This window comes from Erinaceus europaeus, chromosome 2, assembly GCF_950295315.1.
Source record: "Erinaceus europaeus chromosome 2, mEriEur2.1, whole genome shotgun sequence".
In the NCBI taxonomy this organism is placed as follows: Eukaryota; Metazoa; Chordata; class Mammalia; order Eulipotyphla; family Erinaceidae; genus Erinaceus; species Erinaceus europaeus.
This window is the reverse complement of record NC_080163.1, coordinates 134,699,832-134,706,562: the sequence shown is the minus strand read 5'-3', so window position 1 is coordinate 134,706,562 and position 6,731 is coordinate 134,699,832.

Sequence of the window (6,731 nt, the reverse complement as noted above, 5' to 3'; positions counted from 1 at the left end):
CAGGTTTTGACGATTTTCTGATAACTCACAGCTGTTTGTTCGACCCTTCATCTCCCCTTGAGTGGCCCAGGATCTCTCCACCTAAGATCCTGCCCCGCTTCAAACCTAGTCTGGTTGTTCTTTTCTTTGTTTATTAAAGACAGAAAGAAAGGTAGAGAATGAAAGAGACCTCAGCACCAAAGCTTCCTTCAATGTGGTTTTAAGTTCGAACCCGGATCACGCACACAGCTAGGCAGCACGCTATCCAAGTGAGCTATAACATTTCGCTGACCAGCAGTTGCTCTTTTCACAAGAATCTCTTACGTCTCTATCATGTACAGTGTTTTCTCGCCGCCACCACATTCTCTGGGACTTTAGCTTTGTGTTCAGAGGAGACTTGCATTTGGTTCTTTTTGTCATTTGTTTTAATTTGGTAATCTTTCTCTCAGTTCAGCGTTGGAAGGGGCTTCCCGGCTCTTGGCTTCTAGGGGGAACTAACCTGCGCCCTGCTGTATATGCTCCAACTTCTGAGACCCAACATTTGCTCAATTGTGATGGGGCAATCTTGTGACTAGGATGGAGCAACAAGTTGATCAAATGACACATATGAGTTTAGGGATGTTGCGTCTTTATAGTCAGTTGCAGTATTCTACATCAAAATAGGGTTCCAGAACCTCAGAATACCCAGTGTTTTACTAGGTGGTAGCAGTATCTTGAGCACTTCCCCCTCTCACACTCATTGATAATTTTTTTAATATTTATTTATTTGCTTATTCCCTTTTGTTGCCCTTGTTTTATTGTTGTAGTTATTGTTGTCGTCGTTGTTGGATAGGACAGAGAAATGGAGAGAGGAGAGGAAGACAGAGAGGGAAAGAGAAAGACACCTGCAGACCTGCTTCACCGCTTGTGAAGTGACTCCCCTGCAGGTGGGGCTTGAACCAGGATCCTTACGCCAGCCCTTGTGCTTTGTGCCACATCCCGATAACTGTTTTTTTTTTTTTTTTTAAGCTTTGTTGGGACTAGAAAATAGCTAGTGGAGGTCGGGCAGTAGCGCAGCGCTTTAAGCACACGTGGCACAAAGCGCAAGGACCGCGGTAAGAACCCCAGTTCGAGCCCCCGGCTCTCCACCTGCAGGGGAATCGCTTCACAAGTGGTAAAGCAGGTCTGCAGGTGTCAGTCTCTCTCCCTCTCTGTCTTCCCTCCTCTCGATTTCTCTCTGCCCTATCCAACAACGACATCAACAATAATGACCACAACAAGGTTATAGCAAGGACAACAAAAGGGGGAAAAATGGCCTCCAGTGCCGGTATAGCCTGAGGGTGCTTCTTCCCGAGCTAGTGCTCTCTGAGTTGGAGAGAACTCAACTGGAGCCGATCTAGGCTGCTTCACAGGAGATACACTCTGGAACTCTCAGAGCCGGAAAGCAATTTCCAAGTGTCTTTAATCAGAAGAGCAGCTGTTTTTATACTGTCCAAGTAGGGTGGAAACAGGATGTGATATAGAGAGGGTGGAGCGAAAAGTGACTGGTGGAAGATCAGGGTGTGACAAGGAGAGGATCAGGGTGTGACAAGGAGAGGGGGTGGAGCAGGTGAGAATTCTACCACTAAACCACCAATGCCCTGGAGGGAGTGTGGTGCTTTATGTAAATGTAAAAGTGATTTATGTAAATAGACCAAAGCTTTGAATGGGATTAAATCTATCCCTATATAGGCATATGGTTAAGCAGAAACCAGGGGGAGCTGGCATACTATCCAACACTCCAGGAGCAGTGGATTCATGGTGCAGGCACTGATCCCCAGCAGTAACCCTAGAGGCAAAAAAAAAAAAGAAGAAAAAAGAAAGAAAGAAAGAAAAAGAAAATAGCTAGTAAAGTGCACCACTTTACACCAGAACTATGTGAAAGAACACATACAGAACAGGTGTTGTGGTGTCTCCTCTCTCCTTCTGTAGCTCTATCTTAAAATTTAAAATAGAAGAGGAAGAGGGGGAAAGGGAACAGGAGGAAGAAGAGAGGGGGAGAGAGGGAATACTTACTAGGAGTGGTGGAACGACCCTGCATGTGTGAAGCCCCCAGCTGCAAAAAAAAAAAAAAGTGATTTATTCAATACATGTATGTATAAATTGAGTTCATTTTGCAATAAGATAATGGCCTCTGGAAAAAACTTAAAAGTGAAGCCAGACACATGCTCAGAGCACACATTACCATTCTGCAAGAATGTGGTTCAAGTCCCAATTGTTAATCTGCAAGAGGGAAACTTGACAAGCAGTAGAGCAGTGCTGCAGGTATCTCTCTTTCTCTCTACCTCTTTCTCTATTTCTCTCTATCTCTATAAAGAGAAAGAAAAAGGGGGAAGAAGGTTGCCTTCAGTGGTGGAGTTGCAGTTGGTGACTAAATAAAATTTGAAAAATGTGAAGGCAGGGCCAGCAGAATAGCTCATATGGACTGTTGCCACAGGCAAACCTGATCTAGGTTTGAGGCCAGCCCTCACCTCACTGAAGGAACCTTGGGTGCTGTGGAGTCTTAATTTTCTGTCCCTATCAGAACAGATGAATAAATAAAATTATTTTTTAAACATGAATGCAGACTGCTCGACTTTAAATAACCTTAGAGACACAATAGTCAAATGTAATGTTTGTACCTTGTGGGCATACTGATTTTAACAACCATAAAAGATATTTTCAGGGGGGCAAGCAGTGTCACAGAAAGTTAGGCACACATAGTACAAAGTGCAAGGATCTTCACAAGGATCTCAGTTCAAGCCCCTGGCTTCCTGCCTGTGTGTGTGTGTGGGGGGGGGTCACTTCACAAGGGGTGAAGCAGGTCTGCAGGTGTCTCTCTGTCTCTCCCTCTCTATCTCTTCTTTCCCTCTCAATTTCTCTCTGTCCTATCCAATAAAAATGGAAAAAATAACTGCCAGGAGCAGTGGATTCAGAGTGCAGGCACCAAGCCCCAGCAATAAACCTAGAGTCAAAAAGAAAAAATTCACACAATTAAGTAAATATTTAAAAATATTTTTGGGAGTTGGGCTGTAGCGCAGCGGGTTAAGCGCAGGTGGCGCAAAGCACAAGGACCGGCATAAGGATCCCGGTTCGAACCCCGGCTCCCCACCTGCAGGGGAGTCGCTTCACAGGCGGTGAAGCAGGTCTGCAGGTGTCTATCTTTCTCTCCTCCTCTCTGTCTTCCCCTCCTCTCTCCATTTCTCTGTGTCCTATCCAACAACGACAACAACAATAATAACTACAACAATAAAACAACAAGGGCAACAAAAGGGAATAAATAAAATAAATAAAATAAAAATAAAAAAAGATAATAAAAAAAATTAATTAAAAAAAATATTTTTTATGTGTTTATTTTAATGAGAGAAGGAGGGAGAGAGAGAGAATGAAACAGCATTGCTCAGTTCTAGTTTATACTGGTGGTAGGGAACTGAACTTGGGATCTCAGAGCTTCAGGCATGAAAGTCTTTTAGTAAGGAAGCTCATTGCAGCACACCTGTTAAAGCATACATGTTACCAGGCACCAGGACCCTGGTTCGAGCTTCACCTCTTCATCTGCTGAGGGGGAAGTTTCAAAAGTGGTGAAGCAAGTCTTCAGGTGTCTCTCTGTTTCTCTCTCCCTTTCTAAAAGATGGGGGGAAAAAAGCCACCCGCAGTGACAAATTCATTGTGTAGGCACCAAGCCCCTACAATAACCCTAGTGGCAAAAAAGAAGAGAGAGAAAAGTCTTTTTGCATAACCATTATGCTGCCTCCCAGCTACACAATTGGGAAGTAAGATTGTAACCCAGTGGTCCGGGAGGTGGCGCAGTGGTAAAGCTTTGGACTCTCAAGCTTGAGGTCCGAAGTTTGATCCCCAGCAGCACATGTGCAAGAGTGATGTCTGGTTCTCCCTCTCTCCTCCTATCTTTCTCATAAATAAATAAAATCTTTTTAAAAAAAAAAAAAAAGATTGTAGCCCAGTATTACATGATATCAAATAGCCAAATAGTTGCTAGTTTGTTAAGTAACAAAATGGGGAGTCGGGTTAAGCGCAAGTGGCACAAAGTGCAAGGACCTGCATGAGGATCCCCTTTCGAGCCACAGGCTCCCCACCTGCTGGGGAGTGGCTTCACAGGTCTGCAGGTGTCTCTCTTTCTCTCCCTCTCTCTGTTTTCCCTTCTTCTCTCCATTTCTCTCTGTCTTATCCAACAACAACAACATCAATAACAACAAAAATAATAACTACAACAATAAAAAAGAACAAAAGGGAATAAATAAATATAAAAAAATGAAAAAGTAACAGAATGGCATAGAGATTTTGTAAGAAAATATTTTATTTGTTAAAAGATTTATTTATTTGTGAAAGGAGGAGAGGGGACTCTAGCACATGTGAAGCTGGGATTCAAACTCAGGACCTCATGCTTGAATCCAAGTGCTTTATCCACTGTACCTCTCCTGGACTGCTACTCTATTTTTTTAATTTTACCCCCATATGTGGGGGTAAAATGGTGGCAAAATTTTTGATATTTGTTGAAATCAGATGATAGTTATTATTGTACTGTTTTCTCTGCCTTTTTGTATTTTTTAAAATGTCCATTGTCACTAGTCAAAAGGTAGAAGCAACACAATTGTCCATACACATGACCACATAAATAATAATACATATGCAAATATAAATTATTCAATCTTAAGGAAGGATTTTTTTTTCTTTTTTAAAATTCTTTTATTTATTTATTTTTGGATAGAGACAGAGAGAAATTGGGGGAGGCAGTAGCACAGCAGGTTAGTAAGCGCCAGGACCTGCGTAAGGATCCCGGTTCGAGCTCCAGGCTCCCCACCTGCAGGGGAGTCGCTTCACAAGCGGTGAAGCAGCTCTGAAGGTGTCTGTCTTTCTCTCCCCCTCTCTGTCTTCCCCTCCTCTCTCAAAATAGCCTCAGGAGCAGTGGATTCATGGTGTAGGCACCTAGCCCCAGCAATAACCCTGGAGGCAAAAAAATTAAAAAAGAGAGAGAGGGAGAAAAAGAAAAGGAAGTCAGGCGGTAGCATTGGGTTAAGCACACGTGGCCCAAAGCGTGAGGATCCCAGTTCCAGCCCCGGCTCCCCACCTGCCGGGGAGTCGCTTCACAGGCGGTGAAGCAGGTCTGCAGGTGTCTGTCTTTCTCTCCCCCTCTCTGTCTTCCCCTCCGCTCTCCATTTCTCTCTGTCCTATCCAACAATGACGACATCAATAACAGCAACAATAATAACTACAATAACAATAAAACAAGGGCAACAAAAGGGAATAAATTAAAAAAAAAAAGAAGAAGAAAGAAAAGAAGTTGAGAGGGTAGGGGGAGAGAGTGAAAAAGATACCTGTACCCCTGCTTCACCACTCATGAAGCTTTCCCCCTGTAGGTGGGGACCAGGGGCTTGAACCCCGTTCCTTGTGCACTGTAATATGTGTGTATGACCAGGTGAACCACCATCTGCCACCCCCCTTTTAATTTTTTTTTTTTTTTTTTTTTTACCAGAACACTGCTCGGCCCTGGTTTATGGTGGTGCAGGGGATTGAACTTGGGAGTTTGGAGCCTCAGGCATGAGAGTGTCTGCATGACCATTGTGCTATCTACCCCCAACCAGGAAGGACATTCTGACAACTACTACAATGTGGATAAACCTTGAAGATAATATGATGAGTGAATAAACCAGTTACCAAAGGTCATATACAATATGAGTCCACTTTTATGAGGTACTAGGCAGATGACTCCACCAATGTGTCCTAGAATTCAGCCTTCCCAGAGCCCTGCCCCACTAGGGAAAGAGAGACAGGCTGGGAGTATGGATTGACCTGCCAGCACCCATGTTCAGCAGGGAAGCAATTACAGAAGCCAGACCTTCTACCTTTTGCACCCCATAATGATCTTGGGTTCATATTCCCTGAGGGATAAAAAATATGAGAGCTTTGGGGGCAGGAGGCAGGGGATATGGAGTTCTGGTGATGGAATTGTGTGAAATTGTACCCCTCTTATCCTATGGTCTTGTCAGTATCTCCATTTTATAAATAAAATTTTTTAAAATATTTATTTTATTTATCTATTCCCTCTTATTGCCCTTGTTGTTTTATTGTTGTAGTTATTATTGTTGTTGTCATTGTTGGATAGGACAGAGAGAAATGGAGAGAGGAGGGGAAGACAGAGAGGAGGAGAGAAAGATAGACACCTGCAGACCTGCTTCACCGCCTATGAAGCGACTCCCCTGCAGGTGGGGAGCCGGGGTTCGAACTGGGATCCTTATGCCGGTCCTTGTGCTTTGCGCCACCTGCGCTTAACCCGCTGCGCTACAGCCCGACTCCCAATAAAAAAATTAAAAAAAAACAAAAAGCAAACAGAGCAACATGACACCAGAGGAAATTCCAATAGTGTGGAATCTATCAGAAATGAGAATGAAAAAGTTGGCCTGGAAATGATAGAATTTCATATGCACAAGACTCCAGCATTGCAAGGAAAAAATAAGTGTGTGTGTATAAAGTAATTATTTTTTTCTTTATGTATTTTCTCTTTTGTTGCCCTTGTTTTTCATTGTTGTTGTAGTTGTTGTTGTTATTAATGTCGTCAGATAGGACAGAGAGAAATGGAGAGAGGCGGGGAAGACAGATGGGGAGAGAAATATAGACACCTGCAGACCTGCTTCACTGCCTGTGAAGCAACCCCCTTGCAGGTGGAGGGCCTGGGGCTCGAACCGGGATCTTTATGCTGGTCCTTGTGCTTTGAGCCACGTGTTTAACCCGCTGTGCTA